The 23,318-nt window shown below is 41.9% G+C and overlaps 1 protein-coding gene across 2 annotated transcripts in view; it reads left to right on the top strand.

The window, feature by feature from the left end:
• The window catches only part of dnajb5 (DnaJ heat shock protein family (Hsp40) member B5), a 54,828-nt gene that overhangs the window by 2,581 nt on the left and 28,929 nt on the right, over positions 1 to 23,318 (top strand). The gene's annotated exons all lie outside the window — the stretch shown is intronic.

Raw genomic sequence — 23,318 nt, 5'->3', positions numbered from 1 at the left:
CTCGGTAAAGTCCGTCAGTTAAACAAGGATTGTATTGTTTTAGCCGACATCCAGAATTTCAACTGAATTCTGCTGAAAGAGCTGTTTCCTTCATTCTGCAACTAACATGCTTGAACGGAGAACCATCCCATGAAACCTTGATGGAACCCCTATAATTAATTTCTTGACCCTTTTTTCTATTGTTCGTCTCCCAGCCAACCTGGTCACATGATCATTTACTGGAACCCAGCTGTTTTTTTTAACCAGAAATCAGATCCTAGTTCTTAAAAGGATCACCACCCCACATAAAAATATAGCTTTTTCCCCCAAAAGCACATGGACCATCACAGTTGACATTAGGCTTGCATAACATATTGGTACCAATATGGGAAAACATTATAGTTCAGCGAGTGTGCTTACTTGATTAATAAATCTCTTGTAGAAGGAGATGTTGGGATGGGTGACAAAAAGCTTGATTAAAGAGAGAGGCTCAAAGAGACAATTCCAGAGTTTAGGGCCTGTACGGCTGAAGGCATGGTTGCCAGTGGTGAGGCAAAGGGAATGGCTGATGCACAAGATGCCAGAGTTGGAGGAAAGTAGAGCTTTTGGGGCATAGTAGAGTTGGGGGAAATTAGATTGGAATGTCAAGGGCATTGAGAAATTTGAACACACAAATGAGTATTTTAGAACCAAGTCATTGGTGTACTGGGAGCCAGTATGGGTTGGTGAGAACAGGGCTCATAGGTTGGGACACAGGCAGCAGAGTCTTGGATGAGTTGAAGTTTATAGAAAATGCGAGATGGGTCTCGAACAGAAAGATCTTCGGAAAAGCTGGAGGAAATAAAATCATGGATTTCAGCAGCAGGTAAGATGAGAGAGGAGAGGTGATAGTAGATGGTTTTTGTGATGGAGAGGGTATGGAATCAGATAGGATGGCAGGGTTGCAAGCTGTGATTCAGCCTGGGATTGTGGCCAGGGAGGGGAATAGAATTGGTGTTGTGGGAATGGAGTTTGTTGGATGGCTGAAGACAATGACTTTGGTCTTCCCAGTGTTTAACTGGATGAAACTGCAGCTCTTTCAGTGTCAATCTGACAACACACATACAATGAAGGGCTTGAGAGATGGTGTCATCAGCTAACTTGTGGAACCTGGCACTATGTATTTGGCTGATGTATCCAAGGAGCAGCCTGCGGATGAGAAATAAGAGGAGGCAAGGCTAGGTCCTTGAGGTAACAGTGCAGAGGCAGCAGGAGAATTCAATGCCAAAATTCTGTAGTTACCACTGAATTGGTGAGATAGGAATTAGACGAGGGCAGATCCACTTAGCTGGACAACAAAGGTGTTGGAGGAGAATTATGTGATCAGCGTGTCAGAGGTTCTGATGGATGAAGCGCATTAGCACCACAGTCACTAGAGGATGTCAGTGTTTCACTGCTGAGCCATTTGAGAGGTGCTAATAGGCATTACAGGATATTATGGACACATCTGGGAATTCACAAACTGTTTAAGCACTGGAGAGAAAAGGGAGGACAGAGATGGGGCTGTAGTATGCGGGATAGAGGTCAAGTGAGTGTTTCTTGATTGGGGCCCTGATGAAAGAGTTCTTTAGAAGGGGAGGGGATGCACAAGGTGACCAACCATCCTGGATTTCATGGGATCGTCCCATAATTGAAGCAATTGTCACATGTCCCACATTGTATTTTGCTGGGTTTCACTTTCCTGTATTTTAGAACTTTAAATGTCACCAATGCGCAGTATACATCTGCAAGTTTGTGCTGTTCCCAGCTGCTTGATCTGACAGGTTTGCCAAGCCCCACCCCACCCAACTCTCACAAGGTTCACCAGCAGCCCCTGTCCACTCGTACGGTCCCCAAGCCAAAATGTCCTTTAACCTATTTCACTGAGAGTTGGTCACCCTGGACAGACAGTGGGAGAGTACATGAGAAGAGAGAACAGTTCACAATGTGAGCTAATGTTGGAGCCACGAAGGGAAGTTGGGTGGTCAGCAGCTTAGTGGGGATAGGGTCGACAGTATGAAGGAACTTGGGGGAGAAACTAAGGAAAAATGTGAGTTCAGGGTTAGGGCAGGAGAATTTAGGTTTGGGAAGGGAGAAACATGGCAGAGGCAGCTGAATGGGTGGACTTTCTCCTGGTGACAAGCCAATGAATTGTTGGAGAGAGTGTGGAGAGGGGTTTGAGGAAACAGTTGGCAGTAAAGAAAAGAAGCAAGGGTTATCTTTGCATTCCAGAATTATCCTGGTGTAGTGAGCAATTTTGGCAGAGTTGAACAGAGTCAGATGCTGCTTGATACGATCTAGCCAGATCTAAACCAGTGCACAATGTTATGTTCATCTGCCCCTTTAAACTTAAGGGAACTAGGATGGAGGCTATACTGAGGGAATCATCAGGGTGGGAGAGAGATAAGTGTTGCATTGGGGACAAAGGTATCAGAGGTGATGTAAAGGTGTGATTGAGCAAATCAATAGCTGCAAAAGAATTGTGCTGAACAGAGGGCCAACGGCTAGATTGCTGGGAGTTTGAAATTGTCATTGTAAGTGATTTAGGAGAGATTTTTCCCCAGGGCAGGCACAGAAGGAAATGAGGTTGAAACGGTTATATGAGTGAGGAATCTAAGGAAGTGGTGAGAGATGGCCTCATCTGTGAATCAGGCAATGCATTAAAGAATTAACTTGCATTTATATTATGGTTTTCACAACCTCAGGATGTCCCAAAGCCCTTCAGCCAATGTTGTACATATATATTAATGGGAATATAGAGGCCATGTGAGACTGATCATCTATATGGTTGTGAGAGATTAAGGAAGAACAAGACGGAGTTACTCAAAACATAGGAATAGGCCATTCAACCCTTTGAACCTGTTCTGCCGTTCATTGAGATTATGCCTGATCTGTATCCTGCCTTGGATGTATATACCCTTGTCTAACAAAAATCTATCGATATCAGATTAATTCACCTAAGGGAGGAAGGGAGTTCACACTTCACATAAATAGTTAAGTGTTTTCTAATGTTTGACCTGAATGGCCTAGTTCTGATTTTTAAAGTTATATTCCTTTGGTCTGTTCACTATATACACAAAGATTCACTATTTACCCTATCAATTCTTTTTGCAATCCTAACCTCAAATGAAATTTTCCCTTAACCTTCTATTTTCCAGAGAATACAAATTTAGCCCATGTAATCTTTCTTCATAATTTAACCCTTGGAGCCCTGGTAACATTCTGGTGAATCTGCACTGCAGTCCTTCCAAGACCAGTATATTTTTTGAGGTACAATGCCCACCACTCTATGCAGTATTCCACTTATGACCTAACTAGGGCTTCGTATAGATGTAGCAAAGCATCCTTCCCTCTTATAACTAGAGGGCTAGATTTTGAAGCTAACATTCCATTAAGCTTTTTTGATTTTTTTTTGTGTGTGCCTGGAAAGAGGACAAGGTGAGTTGACATGCAGGTTGAATCACTGGGGCTGAGAAATTCTTTATTGCGGGCACTGGGGGAGGAAAGGATCATGGGTACCTCTGTGACAAATTTGTCGAGGGGCTTGAGTGGGTGGTAGAGCACAAAGATTTTAAAGGAGAGCTAAGAAAGTGCCAAAGGAGTAGGGGGACATAGCCAAAGTGAGATGTGGTAATAAGAGCTACACCATTGTCCAGTCTAGGACCTCTTTGTTTTTTTCATGTAGAACAAAACACTTTTTCCTGGCATAGCCCAGAGTTTGAAGTGGGAAAACTGCTGTATATATTTTCACAATTCAAATGGTTAAAGTAGAAAAACTTCATACACTTTTTGATATTTTCTCAATCCTATCATCATCATTCAATTTTACTGTCATGACTTAATGCCCAAAACTCTTGAATTTATTGCAATCATATACATGTGCTCTTTCTTCTGAATATAACCAAATGGAAAATAGTTTTACTAAAATGTTACAATTATAACATCAGTATTTTTTAGGAGAGGGTAGAAAATACTGTTTAAAATCTTACAGCAAAACCTGAAGTATAACAGTTTTCGAGTGGAGGGGATTGAGAGAGAATGCAAGACTGTATAAACAGGATAACTCCTGACCAACATTATAAACAATATTTCCAAGAAGGTTATTTTGTCAAGTGATGCAACATTATAGTATAATTAGCATTGCATAGTGGTATTTGGCTGGAGCAGATTATTTGTCATGTAGGTTTTTAAAATGGAGTCAGTCCAGGAGTAGGACAGCATTGTGGTTTCTTGAACAGTATTAAATTTCAGTCACAGCATATAGATGCTAGATTTCAGTGGCCTACTTGTCTTGCCTAGTGAAGCAACCCACCTGAAATTTGGACTGTCTGAAAGTTAATTTGATAATATAGTTAATATTTATATACCAGACCTCAAATGTATTTAGGCAGTAAAGTGGACACTAACAGGAAAAAAAAATTTAATGAGGAAAGGGAAGAAATACTTTACTAAAGATAAAATATGTATTTTTGTGATTCAAAAACTACATTTCCTTTTGAAGTTTTAACAGTGGAAACCTGGCTCTGTTTTATACAAAATAATGGACACTTAACATTATTTTGGACAACCTTTTCATTTGGTGAACTTTGTTATTTATGGTGTTATGTGAACCACTCCAAAGGTGCCTGCCTGAAAATATTTTCCACAAATCTTTATTCATCATGGGGCAGTTGTCTCTTCCTTCTGCCATATCAGGCACTGAGTACAGTTTTCCATTTTCGTTTGTATTACCAGAACTGTAATCAACAATTTGTCAGAATGTGATTTTGTGCATGCTGGTAGCCAGAAAACAATAGTTGGGGGGCGGTTGCACGTGTATATATGTGATTCAGTTGAATGTATGATATTTTTGAGTGTCGGATGTCACTCAAGAATCAAGTTTTCAGTTAAGTACATGTAATGTACTAATAGCAGAGCCCCGCTAAACATTTGAGGTTAAATTAGTATCTTTGTTGCAACAGTACAGGACTTGTAGTTATTCTTTTGCCAAAGACTTTAACAGAATCACAACTTCTCACTCAAGCTACATAAAGCTGTCAGTGTGTAAAAACAGGCCAAGGAATATAATTACAAATTTTGTGAAGAATCTGGCCTTGTGACTTTTTATAATCATTGAATATGAAAGTCTAAATGGAAATTGTTTACTCACAAGTTGAAAGGGCAGGTTTACATTGATGGGCTCAGTATTATTCAAGGAATAAACACATTTTTTGTTTGAAATCCGCCTGTTATAATTTCAGCATCTCAAAGAAGAAAACAGCTTCCGAACTATTAATCTTGTTCCACAACAAAGTCCTTGTTTAAGATTCAAGTTTTGTAGCAACATTTTAACTGCCTGTTCCTTGAGTCTAAGTTTATGTGATGGCATACCCATTGGAGTAAAACTCTGGATGGTATAGACTATCTGTAGAATCAATGCTGTGTATTCTTTTAATTCAGCAAGCTTTTCTAAAAATCTTTTTATTCAGATCTAGTGAATTTTCATTTTTAACCCACAGGTTAGCTTTTGAATAATTTGTATTGAATAATTGTTTTTCTCCCCCACCATTTTGCCACACTTATTCAACTCCATTATTTCATCCACCCATTGCCATTCTATCCTTCAGTGTGTTGCAGACAGGGAGAGAGATGGTGGGATAACTTCCCCCCTTTCTCCTTGCCGCTCATTTGTTTGTAACAAGATCTGCGTTTAGAGGTAGAGTTTTACCTTTCTAGGGCTGTGACTTTTAGTAATAAACACAAAGCAGGCTTTCGGGCAAGTTTAAGTCAGAAGAAAATATAACGTTTATTCACACAACACCCTGAAATGTAACAGTCCCTCGTGCACACAGACAAACACACACAAATAAAGATGGATTCTAGAGAATGAAGCATGCAGCTAGAATAGTAACAGAATACAAGAAGCAAAACAAAGATGTACATGGCGTAGGTCTCGATGGGTGTTCTCTCGTGGTTTTTTGGAGATGAATGGAAATTAGAAGTCTCTGGATTTCCAGACAAGGTTATAGCCGGGTTTCTGCAAAGGTGAATCTTTGCAGGTGAAAATGAGTTAGTTCCCCTCACACTGCCTGGGTTGACTGATTGTTAGGCAAGGTTCTGTTCTCCTGGGTGGAGGAATGGTCCCTCCTGTCCTGATGGTTTCCAGACTGATCTGGCTTCTCCCTTGGTGCTTGGAGTAAAAGATTGGTTATCTGAAGAATGTTTTGCTCATGTGACCCCATGGTCAGTACCCCCATTGTCCACATAACTGATTCAAAGTTAAAAGCTATGGCTACACAATGGAGGTTTAATGGAGGCTCTTCACACCTGCTTATGATGAATTGGTTTCTGTACAATTCTCTTAGTTAAGCTTCAAACCTGGAGACATGAATTCTGGACTAAGTTTTGGTTAAATACCCTGTCAATAGGAGGTGTAAATTCACAAGTGGTTTTGCAGTGTGAATTTCTATTCAAGGGAGGGCATTCCACCCACGGTCATTTATATTTTAAGAATTTTCCAGATGCATGCTCAGACATGAATTAATTCTTTATCTCACAAAAGGTCACCTGACCCTCAGTGGCCATCTTGGGCAGCATTTTGACAACTTTTTAAAATTAATTTAAAAAAATCCACATTGACTAAAGTCTGTATCTTGAAAGTTAGGAATATGATATCCTTACTGAGCATGACAAATGCCTCCTCCTCATACTTTCCCCCATCCCATTCCTTCCATCCCTCCCATCAACCCCATCCAATCCCTCATGGAAACTCTCTCCAGGCAGGATAATTTTGTTGTTGGGCTCCCCTTACCTTCTGTTGTTCTTGTTCTCCACTAGTCCCCCACCCTGCTTCCACCACAAACCATTGGCAGCCGCATGTATCACCACATGCTCCAGTCCTCTGGACATCCATATGTCCCTACATGTGCCAGGCGCAGCCCACCAAATGGACCCACCAACAGAAACTAACCAAACAAAACTATTGTTATTGTAGATGAGTCCACATAGAGAGCAGGAAAACTTAGATTTGATCCTTAGTTAAGCTGTTTTGGGTTAGTTGATCTCAGACATGCTGGCTGCGTAATTCATTGTGCCCTGAGTGTTAGAGGGTAGGAATTAGTTACTGTTTCCATTGCTGATTACTGTTCTGTGACTTCTATCCATGGGTAGTCTGGGATAGCCTTTAACATTGATCAAACTGAAGAGATGCTCTGAAAATACATTTAAAAGTGCTTTGTAAGGCAGTACAATATAAGTCCATTGATGAAAAATGTAATACCGGATCTAACTCTGGGCAGTGAACTAAGAGAAATGAATGGCTTGCAGATTAGAAGAACACGATAAGAACATGAGAAAGTATGGAACTAGGAGACTGAATTCCATCTGTCCCAGATCTGGGCATGTCGAATTAGTTAATATCTCTAAATTACTCCCTCAAATATCAATCCATTTTTATCCTTAATTTTTTTCAGATTATTTGCCTTCTTATGCAGCACATTCCACACCTTCACCATCCTCTCCATAGTTAAATCTAAACCGTTTAGGAACCTTCCTTGTGTGAACTTGAGCCTGTTTCTCTGATTCTAGACAGGCTGCCAATTCAGTACATATCATCAAAGTTCAATTTATCTACTCCCTTAAGAACCTTGAATACCTTTAAAATGCCTCCCCTGAGTCTTCCACAGAGTAAACATCCCCAGGCCCATAGCTCAGATCTCTTAAGCTAGGTATCAATTTGATCTTCCTTACCCATGCTACCTGGATATCCTTATACTACAGTGACCATGCAATTCTGCAGGTTTGGCAATACTGGTGCCTTGTACAGTGGTTACAACTTCATGTAATTTGCACTCCATCCCTCTGACTATACTTTATAACCTTGCACTTGTCCTTATTTAATGCCAGTTGCCACTTTTGAATTTGAATCATAACATAATTCAGTTTACAGCCAGAGTAAAGAAAAGAAAGATAATTGAATCAGTGTTGGACTGCAAAGAGAACATTTTATAGGGATATAAGAAACCTGGCCTAGATTAACTGGATTCAAAAATGGAGGATAAAAGAGAAATGCAAAATGGGTAGGGTGGTATCTGTGCAAGCTACTAGAAGGAGGGGTTTTGATTTGTGCTGTCAGCAACACCGATTCAACACAGCAGGTATTTTTTTTGCTAGTCAGCAAAGCATATAGACTAGCATAGTGATTTTGCTGTAATTGGCCAGGTAAGGTTTATATGGGCCAATAAGGAAGGTGCTGTTCTGGAAAAATTGCTGTTAAACTACACCGAGTTATTTATTTTGCAGATCACGAAACTATCTTAACCAAAGTCATGAACATTTTGTGATGTATTATCCTTTCTCAACCTCTTCAGGAACTTGTAACACTTTGGACTACACCATCTTTATTGCTGAACCCATTGGGACTCAGCCTTGCTTGTTTCCACTATTCCCTATGGTGGTGTATCTAGAGCTGCTGCAGCAATAGCTTCTAATCCCATTCCTGCATAATACCTTCCATTAAGGATCCAACCTTGGACATTTTCCTTTTTCATAAGGGGAGGTGATGGCGTAGTGGTATTGTCACTGGAGTAGTCATGCAGAGACTCAGTACATATCCCGGGTTCGAATCCCACCATGGCAGATGGTGGAATTTTAATTCAATAAAATGTCAATGTTGTAAAACCCCATCTGGCTCACTAATGTCCTTTAGGAAGGAAATCTGTCGTCCTTACCTGGTCTGGTTGACTGTTAAATGCCCTCTGAAATGGCCTAGCAAGCCACTCAGCTGTAACAAAATCACTACAAAGGCACAAAAAAGGAATGAAACCGGACGGATCACCTGGCACCGACGTAGGCACCAGAAATGACAACCCTGCAAAGTCCTCCTTTCTAACATCTAGTGCCAAAATTGGGAGAACTGTCTCACAGACGAGTCAAGCAACAGCCTGACATAGTCATCCTCACGGAATTATACCTTACAGATAATGTCCCAAGCTCCGCCATCACCATCCCAGGTGGCAGCACAGTGGTATACAATCGGGAGGGAGTTACCCTGGGAGTCCTCAACATCGACTCCTGACCCCATGTCTCATGGCATCAGGTCAAACGTGGGCAAGGAAACCTCCTACTGATTACCACGTACCGCCCTCCCTCAGCTGATGAATCAGTGCTCCTCCATGTTGAACATCACTAGGAGGAAGCACTGAGGGTGGCAAGAGTGCAGAATGTTCTCTGGGTGGGTGACTTCAATGTCCATCACCAAGAGTGGTTCGGTAGCACCACTACTGGCCGAGTCTTAAATGACATAGCTGCTATGGGTCTGCGGCAGGTGGTGAGGGAACCAACAAGAGGGAAAATCATACTTGACCTCATCCTCACCAACCTGCCTGCCGTAGATGCATCTGTCCATGATGGTATCGGTAGGAGTGACCACCGCACAGTCATTGTGAAGATGAAGTCCCGTCTTCACATTGAGGGTACCCTCCATCGTGCCATGTGGCACTACCGCCGTGCTAAATGGAATAGATTTCGAACAGATCTAGCAACTCAAGACTGGGCATCCATGAGGCACTGTGGGCCATCAGCAGCAGCAGAATTGTACTTGAACACAGTCTGTAACCTCATGGCCCGGCATATCCCCCACTCTACCATTACCATCAAGCCAGGGGATCAATCCTGGTTCAATGAAGAGTGCAGGACGGCATGCTAGGAGCAACACCAGGCATACCTAAAAATGAGGTGTCAACTTGGTGAAGCTATAGCACAGGACTATTTGGGTGCTAAACAGCACAAGCAGCAAGTGATAAAGCTAAACGATCCCACAACCAATGAATCAGATCTAAGCTCTGCAGTCTTGCCACATCCAATCGTGAATGGTGGTGGACAATTAAACAACTCATTGGAGGAGGTGGCTCCACAAATATCCCCATCGTCAATGATGGAGGAGCCCAACACAGCAGTGCAAAATATAATGCTGAAGTATTGGCAACAATCTTCAGCCAGAAGTGCCGAGTGGATGACCCATCTTGGCCTCCTCTGGAGGTCCCCAGCATCACAGATGGCAGTCTTCAGCCAATTCAATTCACACCACATGATATCAAGAAACGGCTGAAGGCACTGGATACTGCAAAATTTATGGGCCCTGACAACATTCTGGCAATAGTACTGAAGACTTGTGCTCCAGAACTTGCCGCGCCCCGAAACCAAGCTGTTCAGTACAGCTACAACACTGGCCTCTACCCGGCTATGTGGAAAATTGCCTTGGTATGTCCTGTACACAAAAAGCAGGACAAATCCAACCTGGCCAATTACTACCCCATCAGTCTCCTCTTGATCATCAGTAAAGTAATGGAAGGGGTCATCAACAGTGCTATCAAGCGGCACTTGCTTAGCAATAACCTGCCCACTGATGTCCAGTTGCCTTCTGCCAGGGCCACTCAGCTCCTGACCTTGTTACAGCCTTGGCTCAAACATGGACATAAGAGCTGAACTCCTGAGGTGAGATGAAAGTGACTGCCCTTGACATCAAGGCAGCATTTGACTGAGAGTGACATCAAGGAGCCCTAGCAAAACTGGAGTCAATGGGAATCAGGGGGAAAACTTTCCGCTGGTTGGAGTCCTACCTAGCACAAAGGAAGATAGTTGTGGTTGTTGGAGGTCAGTCATCTCAGCTCCAGGACATCACTGCAGGAGTTCCTTAGGGTAGTGTCCTCGGCCCAACCATCTTCAGCTGCTTCATCAATGACCTTCCTTCCATCATAAGGTCAGAAGTGGGGATGCTCACTGGTGATTGCACAATGTTCAGCACCATTCACGATGACTCAGATACTGAAGCAGTCCATGCCCAAATGCAGCAAGACCTGGTTAATATCCAGGTTTGGGTTGACAAGTGGCAAGGAACATTCGTGCCAACAAGTGTCAGGCAATGACCATCTCCAACAAGAGAGAATCCAACCATCACCCCTTGATGCTCAATGGCATTACCATCACTGAATCCCCCACTGTCAACATCCTGGGGGTTACCATTGATCAGAAACTGAACTGGACTAGCCATATAAATACTGTGGCTACAAGAGCAGGTCAGAGGCTAGGAATAGTGCGATGAGTAATTTGCCTCCTGACCCCCTAAAGCCTGTCCACCATCTACAAGGCACAAGTCAGGAATGTGATGGAATACTCCCCAGTTGCCTGGATGAGTTCAGCTCCTACAACACTCGAAGCTGGACACTGTTTAGGACAAAGCAGCCCGCTTGATTGGCACCACATCCACAAGCATTCACTCCCTGCACCACCGACGCACAATAGCAGAAGTGTGTACCATTTACAAGATGCACTGCAGGAATTTACCAAGGCTCCTTAGACAGCACCTTCCAAACCCACGCCCACTACCGCCTAGAAGGACAAGGGTAGTAGATAGATGGGAACACCACCGCCTGGAAGTTCCCCTTCAAGTCACACACCATCCTGACTTGGAAATATATCGCCGTTCCTTCACTGTCGCTGGGTCAAAATCCTGGAACTCCCTTCCTAACAGCACCGTGGGTGTACCTATGCCACATGGACTGCAGGAGTTCAAGACGGCAGCTCACCACCACCTTTTCAAGGGCAACTAGGGATGGGCAATAAATGCTGGCCCAACCAGCAAAGCCCACATGCTATGAATGAATAAAAGAAAAAGCTGAGTGCTACCCCTCAGCAGCAGTATTATTCGACATGGGGTCAGCTTCCAAGTGTACACCAAGACTTCTTCAGGGATGGGAAATTTCTGCCATTAGGTGGATTTTTGACTTTCGAAGTATGGAATTCTGCCCTTCGAAATGATTTTCCGACCTCTGCCTCTGTACAGTTGTTGGTGCACTCAACCTCAATCTTGTGCTTTCAGAAGATGCCTGAAGTCCAGGCATACAAAGTGGGGAGCTGCATTGGAATTCACCCCTAACCTGAACTCCAACTGCTGACATTGTCATGGGGCCAGCCCAGACCTGGCTGCCGTAACTTATCCCACCGGGTGGACATGTTCTGCTGCTAGCCGCTTGATGGAGCCACCAGGCTTGACAGGCGGTGGGGGAGGAAGAGGGAGCAGTGGAGCCAGAGTTTCCACGAAGTTCATTTTGATGGGGGTAGACGGAGGGGTAGGCAGTAGGGCCAGAGTCTCAATGGAGTTCGCTAGGCAGGGTGGTGGGGACAGGTTGTGGCGGGGTGAGTGCCGAGTAATGGCTGGTTGCGTTGAATCAGCACTAGTTTTCAGTCACGGTGGCCTGGCCATGAAAGAACTTGGATACGTCCCAGGACAGCTCAGAGTTGCTGTAAAGCTGTTGGAAAGTCCAGGCTATTGGGTGAGGCCTTAGGGGTTAGGGGGTGGGAAGAGGGGCTGCTGAGTGTGTTGAAGGGGTTGGGAAGTATATGTGTATGTTCAACTATAATAATTATTAACTTTAATAATTATATACTGAATGCTGTTTTATTGCTATTTTGTATTGGCATCTGGGTCATGTTAATTTTAAGAGATTTTTAATGTATATTCATTCATGGGTTTTTGGGTGTTGCTGGCAAGGCCAGCATTTGTTGCCCACCCCTAATTGCCCTTGAGAAGGTGGCAGTGAGTTAAAATGGGGTCATGTTGGAAAATAGCTTGTGAAGCGCTGCCATAGTCTTTTGCTTCGCTTCACATGCGCATAATCCAGTAAGGTCATGTTCTGTTGTTAGTATGGACTTCATCCTGTATTACATGCACTAACTGCAATAAATGCTGAGGTCACTTTGGTAATTTTATTCAAATGCATTGATCCACAGTCTTGACAGTAATAGAAGGTAGACAAAGGAAAACTAACGTTTTTGCCCATTTGAAGTGGCCTAAAAGTTTTTGCATTTCACTACAGATCATAAAAAGTGCTATAACTACATGATTCCACAACACAGGATTTTCAAACCTTTGTCTTCAGTCACTAATTTTCAGACTTTTTGTCTTCGGCTACTCATCCCTGCTTTTTACTGGTCCACCACCTCTTTTGACTCCACTGTGCTGTCTGCTTCTTCAACACCCAGTCTTGAACGAGTCACCATTTCCTCCAACTAAACACCAGGAAGATTGAGGCAATTAACTTGCCCCTAGTCACAAATTCACTGACTCCATCCTCTCTGGCCATTGTCTTAGGCTGACCTAAAATGTTTGCATCATCTGTGTTCTGTTCAACCATAAGTTGACCTTGTGACCCCTTATGCTTTTCACCTTAAACTGCCTACTTTCATCTCCACAACATTGCCCCGCTCTGACCCCACATTGTCAATCTACATCCAGACTCTGTTTACTCCTGTACTACTGGGTGACTTCATGTCCTCAACCTTGCATAAACTTAGCTTTTGTGACACCCTTCCTTTATGAAATTCCACACCCAGTCACACTTGTTTATCACTCCTGTTCTCACCACCCTACCCTGATTCATAGGCCTTCTGTGCTTCCACTTTAAAATTGTTATCCCTGTGTTTAAATCTTTTCACATTCTAGAACTCCTCCGAAAAATCCTTATTACAAATCAACCTCCCTCCCTTCCTTTAATGTACTTATTAAATTCCACCTCGTCAAGAATATCTCATGGAGCTTCAGAGGTCATCTTCTCTAATCTTTCCTTTTGGCTTGGATCCACTTTTCATATATCTCTTTGAGGTTTCTTCGATACTATATAATGCAACCTGTTGTAATAACAACAAACAGGTATGTTCTACAGCTGCAATTTAGGTATGGAACCATTTCAGGAAGCATATCTGCAATATAAAGCAGCACTGATTGTTGAAACTGCAAATTGATAATAGTTCAAACCTGATATGCTACAATCTTGGGTGTTTTGAGTAAACAATACCAAAATACTTTAAATTTTTAGGAATGAGTGCTGTTGGAAATAATTTAGATGCGAAGGACTAAAAGAAGGCGTGGAATACACACACCTTAATTGGATTCCTGTCTTGAACCTGAGGAATTCTAATATTTCAGGCTTGGTGGAAACCAAAGGTGATTATATCAGACTAAGCCTTTTGTTGACATTAGTTGTCCAGGTTTCTGGGCTAATAACTTGATCAAAATAATCAAATTTCCTTGGAATTGTAGCAGTCTAATTGAAGTTAAAAAAAAAACTTAAGTTCTATTCACTTATGTGTTGAAGCAAAAACAACACTAGAATATTAGACTGACACCTAAGACCCAAGTTTGAATCCCAGTTGGCCAAAACTGACACTTCACTCGAAGGATAAGTCAATGTATAAAAACCTTAGCGCGGGAGTGGAGCACGACCTAGCACGGGAGTTCGATGGGGAGGGGAGGGAGGTTCACCTTTTTTTATAACTTTTTCACCCAGTAGGAACTAGTTCTTGCTCTACTACAGGGAAGAAACTAGCTGGTTAGCGAGTATCTTTAAGGTCTATTCTATTCCTAAGGTTTAAAATAGTACAGGAATTTCTGGTAAGAGTAATAGAATACCTAAAATAAAATAACTAATTGAATAAAATAATTAAGTAGTTAATTAAAACGCACAAGACTGGCAGGACAGGTTAACTGTCATGGCTGCAGCACTTGCAAGCTCCTGATGGAGGGCGAACATGTCTGTGCCTTTAGGAGCTTTTGCTCAGAGTCATTGAGCTGGAGGCCAAGCTGCAGATACTGCAACACAACAGGGAGGGGGAAAATCTGTACCAGGAGGCCATCACACCCCTTAGGATAGGGTCTTCTGATTTAGAAGGTGGTCAAGACAGGAAGCTGTGACTGCAGCTGAGGCATGTAAGGGGACCCAGAGGGCAGGGGTAGAAGAGTGTCAGCTTCTGCATTGGCCAACAGGTTTGAGGTTCTTTCAAATTGTTTGGATGAGAGTGGGGGTATAGGGTAGATGAGCTGACTAACCATGACACTGTGGTACAGGAAGCCATTCAAGTAGGGTGGGAAAAAAGGAATGTAGTGATAGGGCACAATATAATGAGGGGGATTGACACTGTTCTCTGCAGCAAAGAGCGAGAGTTCAGACTGTTGGGTTGCCTGCCCAGTGCCAGGGTTTGGGACATCTGCTCAGGGCTGGAGAGGAACTTGCAGTGGGAGAGGGAGGATCCAGTTGTCGTGGTCTATGTAGGTACCAATGAAATAGGCAGGACAAGGAAAGAGGCTCTCCGTAGTCAGTATGAGGAGTTTGACACCAAATCAAGAAGCAGACCTCAAAGGTAATAATCTTTGGATTATTACCTGAGCCATGTGAAAATTGGCATTTGGGAAAATTAGATTAGAGAAATGAATGCGTGGCTCAAAGGCTTGTATGAGAGAAGTGGGTTCCAGTTCGTGGGGCACTGGCATCAGTACTGAGGAAAATAGGGGCTGCACTGTTGGGACGGTCCACACCTGAACCATGCTTGAACCAGTGTTTTAGTGAGCCGCCTAACTAGGGAAGTAGAGAGGGCTTTAAGCTAAACAAGGCGGGATGAGGGATCAAGCTTGGGTAGATATAGCAAATCAAGGTTGAGTCAAGGCAAAAGTGCAAAATAGTAATATGGGAAATGAGGGTCAGAGAATGGCAGGAAGGAACAGAGAGAGAGAACCTAAGAATACACCAACTGTCAAGACTAGATGTTACAAGGATAACAAAAAGACAAAACATAGTTCTATCTGCGTATAGCATTCATAACAAAGTAAGTTAATCGGGAGAGTTTCTTGGAGCAGCATGTTCTGGAACCAACCAGAGAGCAGGTTATATTAGACTTGGTATTGTGTAATGTGACAGGATTAATTAATGATTTCAGAGCAGCAGTGACCACAATATAATTGAGTTTTACATTCAGGTTGAAAGGGAGAAGAGTGGGCCCAAGGCTAGTATTTTAAATTGAAATAAGGGCAACTATATGGGCATGAAAGTTGAGCTACCTGAAGTGAACTGGGTTACTAGGTTAGAGGATAGATCAATAGAGAAGCAGTGGCAGACATTTAAGGGGATGTTTCAGAATGCTTGGAATAAACATATTCCTACTAAAAAGAAAAAATTCTAAGGGGAGGACCCACCATCCATGGTTAACTAAAGAAGTTAAGGAATGCATTAAACTTAAGGAGAAAACATATAACTGCACAAAGATGAACGGCAGGTCAAATGATTGGTCAGAATACACAGAACAGCAGAGAAGACTAAAAGGTTAATCAGGAGAAAGAAATTAGAGTATGAGAGGAAGCTAGCTAGCAATATAAAAATGGATAGCAAGAGTTCCTACAAGTACTAAAGAGGAAAAGAGTAAATAGAATGAGTGTTACTCTAGACAATGGGGAGTTAATAGTAGATAATAAGGAAATGGCAGATGAAATAAACAAATGTTTTGCTTCTGTCTTCACTGTAGAAGAATAAACATTCCAGTAATGGCTGTAAGTGACGAGGTGGAAGGGAGAGAGGAAATTGGTGAAATTACAATCACTAGGGAAGCCATACAGAGCAAGCTGATGGAGCTGCAGGCTGACAAGTCTCATGGCCCTGATGGACTTCATCCTAGGTTCTTAAAAGAGGGCTCATTAGCCCCTCATTAGGTAGTAGATGCATTGGTGTTAATTTTCCAAAATTCGCTAGATTCTGGAAAGGTTCCATCAGACTGGAAAGTAACGAATATAACCCCTCTATGCATGAAGGGAGGGAGAGGGAAAACAGGAAACTATAGACCAGTTAGCATGACATCTGTCATGGGGAAGGTGTTAGAATTGATCATTAAACAGGTTATAGCTGGGCACTCAGAAAAACTCAAGATAATTGAGAAGAGTCAGCATGGTTTTGTGAAAAGGAAATAATGTTTCACCAATTTATTGGAGTTCTTTGAAGGAGTAACATATGCTGTGGATAAAGGGGAGCCTGTAGGCATGCTGTACTTGGATTTCCAGAAGGCATTTGATAAAGTGCCACATCAAAGGTTATTGCAGAAAATAAAAGCTCATGGTGTAGGGGGTTAACATTAGCATGGATAGAAGATTGGCTGGCTTGTAGAAAACAGAGTGTATGCATAAATGGATTTTTTTCTGATTCGCAGGATGTGAGAGTGGAGACCCACAGGGGTCTGTGCTGTGGTCTCAACTTTTTACAATTTATATCTCTATCTTAGATGAGGGAAGTGAAGGCATGGTAGCTGGTTTTGCAGATGACACAAAGGTAGGTAGGAAAGTATGTTGTGAAGAGGACATGAGGAGATTGCAGATGGATATAGATAGGTTGACTAAATGGGCAAAAACCTAGCAGATGGAGTATAATCTAGGAAATTGTGAAGTTGTGCACTTTGGCAGGAAGAAGAAAAAAGCAGAGTATTACTTAAACGGAGAATGGCTGCAGACTCCCGAGGTGCAGAGGGATTTAGGTGTTCTAGTGCATGAGTCACAAGAAATTAGTATGCAGGTACTGCAAGTAATTATGAAGGCTAATGGAATGCTATCCTTTATTACGAGAGGTATTGAACATAAAAGTAAGGATGTTATGCTTCAGTTATACAGGGCATTGGTGAGACCACACCTCGAATACTAAAATGATTAAAGCAAAACTGCGGATGCTGGAAATCTGAAACAAAAACAAAAGTTGCTAGAAAAACTCAGCAGGTCTAACAGCATCTGCAAAGAGGAATACAGTTAACGTTTCGAGTCAGTATGACCCTTCATGGACTCGAAACGTTAACTGTATTCCTCTCTGCAGATGCTGTCAGACCTGCTGAGTTGTTCCAGTTATTTTTGTTTTTGCCTCGAATACTATGTGCAGCTTTGGTCTCCTTATTTAAGGAAGGATATAAATGTGTTGGAGGAGGTTCAGAGGAGGCTTACTAGATTGATACCTGGAATGAGTCGGTTGTCTTATGAGGAAAGGTTGGACAGACTGGGCTTGTTTCCACTGGAGTTTAGAAGAGTGAGTGGTGACTTGGTTGAAGTATATAAAATCCTGAACAGTATTGACAAGGTGGACGTGGAAAGAATCTTTCCTTTTGTGGGTGAGTCCAGAACTAGGGGGCACTGTTTTTAAAATTAAGGTTCGCCCTTTTAGGACAGAGATGAGGAGAAATTTTTTTCTCTCAAAAGGATTGTGCGACTTTGGAACTCTCCACCTCAGAAGGTGGTGGAGGCAGGGGTCATTGAATATTTTTAAGATGGAGGTAGATAGATTCTTGTTAGGCAAGGGAATCAAACATTATCAGATAGATGGGAATGTGGAATTCTAAATGCAAACAGATCAGCCGTGACCTTGTTGAACGCCGGAGAAGGCTCAAGGGGCCGAATGGACTACTTCTGCTATTTCTTATGTTGGCATGTTCATATATAAGACAGTTAGCTGAACAGTTATTTGGGTGCCTGCTAACAAGTAAGATTGAGTGTCTCTGGAAATTTCTGGTCTGCTCTGTGACAGATACAAAAAGTTAACTTTGAGTCGAGAAATCATAAGGAAATCATCTTTATTTTATTTTGGAGGCAGGCATGGCACTGTTTTAACTCTCCCCAAGACTGCATATACATAATTAGAAGAAATCACTTGCAGTTTCATATTTAAGCATGCGCTGTATTTTCTTTTTGTTTTAGTTGTTTTAATGTTAGATTACCAAGATAATTATCATAGCTGTCAGTGTGTGTTGAATACTTAGAGTATTTGTGTGTGGTGATTGAGAGAATGGGGGCTGCAGAAAATTTAAAATTAATGAAATATATATATGGAAAAGGATTACACAGAATTATGTAAAATATACAACACAGCAGATTTGAAGCTCCTCTCATCCTCCCTAATCTAACTCTAATCAGCGTAACCCTCTATTCCCTTCTCTCTCACGTGCTTATTGAGTTTAACCATAAATGCACCTATACTTTTTTCCACAATCACTCCCTTGCAGTATAACATTCTACATTCTCACTGTGGTAAAGAGGTTCTTCTGAATTCCCAGTTTGATGTATTGGTGACTATCTTATATTCACAGTCTCTAGTTTTGCTCTGCTCCACAAGCGGAAATACTCACCTTTGCTCCTCGATCAAATCTATCAAAATCTTTCATAATTTTAAAGACCTCCATTAGGTTACCCCTTCAGCCTTCTCTTTTCAAGATAAGTATAACCTCACATTTCTGGTATTATACTTGTGACATTTTATTGCATTATATAAATACAAGTTTATTATTTTTAATTTCTGGGTCTTATAACAAAATTGAGAGAGCTGTCCTATACACTTACAATCAAGCTCGTGGTATTATAGATGAATGCGTGGCTGCAGAGGTGGTGTAGGAGGGAGGGATTTAGATTCCTGAGGCATTGCGACCAATGCTGGAGAAGATAGGACTTGTACAAGCTGCACGAGTTACACCCCAGCAGGACTGGGACCAATATCCTCGCAAGGATATTCACTAGTACTGTGGGAGAGGGAAATAAAGATAGGAATGAAAGACAGAAAAGTAGAAAGCAAAAGTGGAAGGCAGAGGAAACAAGGGCTAGCAGCAAATAGGGTCATAGTACAAAAAATATATAAAACTGTTAAAAAGAGAAGTCCAAAGGCACTGTATCTGCACGGAGCATTCACAATAAGATACACGAATTTACAGCGCGCTTAGATGTAAATGGGTATGATATGATTGTGATTACGGAGACATGGCTGCAGGGTGACCAAGGCTGGGAACTGAATATCCAAGGGTATTTGATGTTTAGGAAGGACAGGCAAAAAGGAAAAGGATGGGGAGTTGCGTTTGTTAGTTAAGGATGAAATCAGTGCAACAGTGAGAGAGGATATTAGCTCAAAATCTAGATATACAGTCAGGCTGGGTGGAGCTAAGAAGCAACAAGGAGCGGAAAACATTAGTGGGAGTTGTCTGTAAGCCTCCAGACAGTAGTGGTAAGGTAGGGGACAGCATTAAACAGGAAATTAGAGATGCATGTAACAAGGGTGCTACAGTAATCATGGGTGACTTTAATTTACACACAGACTGGGCAAACTAAATTAGCAATAATACTGTGGTGGATGGGTTCCTGGAGTGTGTACAAGAGAGTTTTTTAGACCAGTACATCGAGGAACTAACTAGGGAACAGGCTCTCCTAGATTTGGTATTGTGCAATGAGAAGGGATTAATTAATAATCTTGTTGTGCAGGGTCCTTTAGGGAATAATGACCATAACATGGTAGAATTTTTCATTAGGATGGAAAGTGAAGTTGTCCGAGGTGTGAGTTGGCCAAGATAGATTGGGGAACTTCATTAAAAGGCATAATGGTGGATAGGCAGTAGCTAATATTTAAGGAACGAATGTGCATTGCAACAGTTATGTCTTCCTTTCTGGTGCAAAAACACAACAGGAAAAGCAGCCCAACCATGGCTAACAAAATAAATTAAGGATGGTATTTGATCCAAAGAGGAGTTATGTAAAGTTGCTGGAAAAAGTAGCAAGCCTGAGAATTGGGAGCAGTTTAGAATTCAGCAAAGGAGGATCAAGAGATTGATTAAGAGGGACAAAATAGAGTATGAGAGTAAACTTGCAAGGAACATGAAAGTGGACTGTAAAAAGCTTCTATAAGAAAAAGATTAGTAAAGACAAATGTAGGCCCCTTACTGTCGAGAACAGGAGAATTTATAATAGAGAACAAGGAAATGGCAGAGCAATTAAACAACTAATTTAACTCTGTCTTCATGGAGGAAGACACATAACTGCCCAGAAATGCTAGGGAACCAAGAGTCTAGTGAGAAGGAGGAATTGAAGGAAATTAGGATTACTAAAAAAATAGTGCTGGAGAAATTAATGGGACTGAAAGCCAATAAATCCCCAGGGCCTGATAATCTACATCCCAGGGTGCTAAAGGAGGTGGCCATGGAGATAGTGGATGCATTAGTTGTCATCTTCCAAAATTCTGTAGATTCTGGTACAGTCCCAGCAGATTGGAGGGTGGCAAATGTAACCCCGCTATTTAAAAAGGGAGGGAGGGAGAAAACAGCGAATTACAGACCGGTTAGCCTGACATCAGTAATAGGGAAAATGCTAGAGTCTATTATAAAGGCTGTGATAACAGGACACTTAGAAAAGATCAACGGGATTAGACAAAGTCAACATGGATTTATGAAAGGGAAATCATGCTTGACAAACCTGGAATTTTTTGAGGACGTAACTAGCAGAAAAGATAAGGGAGAACAGGTGGATGTGGTGTATTTGGATTTTCAGAAAGCTTTCAGAAAGTGGGATAAAGTCCCACTTAAGAGGTTAGTGTGCAAAATTAAAGCACATGGAGTTGTGGGTAATACATTGGCATCGATTGAGAATTGGTTAGCAGACAGGAAACAGAGTAGGAATAAATAGGTCTTTTTCAGAGTGGCAGGCGGGGACTAGTGGAGTACCACAGGGATCAGTGCTTGGGCCCCAGCTATTCACAATATATATCAATGATTTGGATGAGGGAACCAAATGTAATATTTCCAAGTTTGCTGATGACAAGAAACTTGGTGGGAATGAGTGGTGAGGAAGATGTTAAGAGGCTTCAAGATGATATAGACAAGTTGTATGAGCGGAGAAATACATGGCAGATGCAGTGTAACGTGGATAAGTGTGAAGTTATCCACTTTGGTAGGAAAAATAGAATGGCAGAGTGTTATTTAAATAGTGATAGATTGGGACATATTGATGTAAAAGGGACCTGGGTGTCCTTGTAAACCAATCACTGAAAGCAAGCATGCAGGTGCAGCAAGCAGTTAAGAAGGCAAATGGTATGTTGGCCTTCATTGCTAGAGGACTTGAGTACAAGAGCAAGGATGTGTTACATCTGCACCGGCCCTTGGTGTGACCACACCCGGAGTATTGTGTGCAATTTTGGTCTGCTTACCAAATGATGTACTTGCCATAGAGGGACTGCAGCGAAGGTTCACCAGACTGATTCTTGAGATGGCAGGATTGTTGTATGAGGAGTGGTTGGGTTGACTAGGCCTATATTCACTGGAGTTTAGGAGAATGAGAGGGGATCTCATTGAAACATAAAATTCTGATCGGGCTAGACAGACTGGATGCAAGGATGATGTTTCCAGTGGCTTGGTGGGGGGGTGTCTAGAGCAAATGGTAATAAAAACAGAAAATGCTGGGAAAACTCAGCAGGTCTGTCAGCATCTGTGGAGAGAGAGAGACAGAGTTAACGTTTCAAGTCTGTATGACCTTCCATCAGAGCTTGAACAAGAGCTCACAGTCTTAGGATAAGGGGTAGGCCATTTAGGACCGAGTTGAGGAGAAACTTCTTCACTCAGACGTTGATGAACCTATGGAATTCTCTACCACAGAAAGCTGTGGAGGCCAAGTCACTGAATATATTTAAGAAGGAAATAGATTTCTAGACTCGAAAGGCGTCAAGGGGTATGGGGAGAGAGTGGGAGTATGCCGTTGAGGTAGAGGATCAGCCATGATCATATTGAATGGTAGAGCAGGCGCAAAGAGCCTAATAACCTACTCCTGCTCCTATTTTCTATGTTTCTATCATACCTTCCAGCCAACTTCCCAGACTCTTCCTCCACCATCCCTAGTTATGTCCTATCCCAGTGGCAGGGCAGATCTACTAGAGGCAGCAACACAGTGGTATACTGTACCACTCCAATCAAGCTTATGACCATCTGTCCTAGTATTGCCTTATGTAACTCGGTGTTGAATTTTGCCTTTTAACACTGTGGTAAAATGTCTTGATGTTTTACTACATTAAAGGTGCTATATAAATGCAAGTGTTATGTTTTCTATATAACATTGTAACAAGACTTCAAAACCTTCATTGGCTATAAAGTGCTCTGGGATGTCCTGCGGAGTCGTAAAATGCACTATATAAATGCAAGTCTTTTTTCTTTGGTATCTGTACTTTTATTGACAAGCGTTTGTACTCCCTTTGCTCTTCTACATCAATTGGATTCTTATTTTCCAAGTAAAAAGTGATCCCTATTTCTCTTACCAAAATGTGATATCTCACACTGTTGAAATTCATTTTCCCATTACATACTCATTCTGCAAGCTTATTAATGTCATCATATAAATTGTTGAAATCCTCTTCAATATTGACTCCCATGGAAGGATGGTTCAGATACACATGACAACTTGATATCTTACCAAGCTATTCATAAATTCAGAAGAAAGGGAGAAGAGAAAAATGAATGGAAAGAGACAAAATAATGTTTCACTTTTACGAAATCCATCTGTACTGAGTATGATTCAATTTTTATCACAGATGTTGAAACTAGTCAGAACTAGTCTTTGCTCCTGTCAAACACCTTTGAAAGTTTTACAATGGTCTAAATGTAATAAATAAATCTGTACTTTTTAGTGGTTCAGTTCTGGCACTACTGTTTATTAAGCTGGACAGAGTTTGAGCCAATAGTGAAGCATAAATGCA

This window comes from Cetorhinus maximus, chromosome 1, assembly GCF_964194155.1.
Source record: "Cetorhinus maximus chromosome 1, sCetMax3.hap1.1, whole genome shotgun sequence".
Lineage (NCBI taxonomy): Eukaryota > Metazoa > Chordata > Chondrichthyes > Lamniformes > Cetorhinidae > Cetorhinus > Cetorhinus maximus.
Note: the sequence above shows the minus strand (reverse complement) of the source record. Positions and strands in the feature narration are given on the sequence as shown.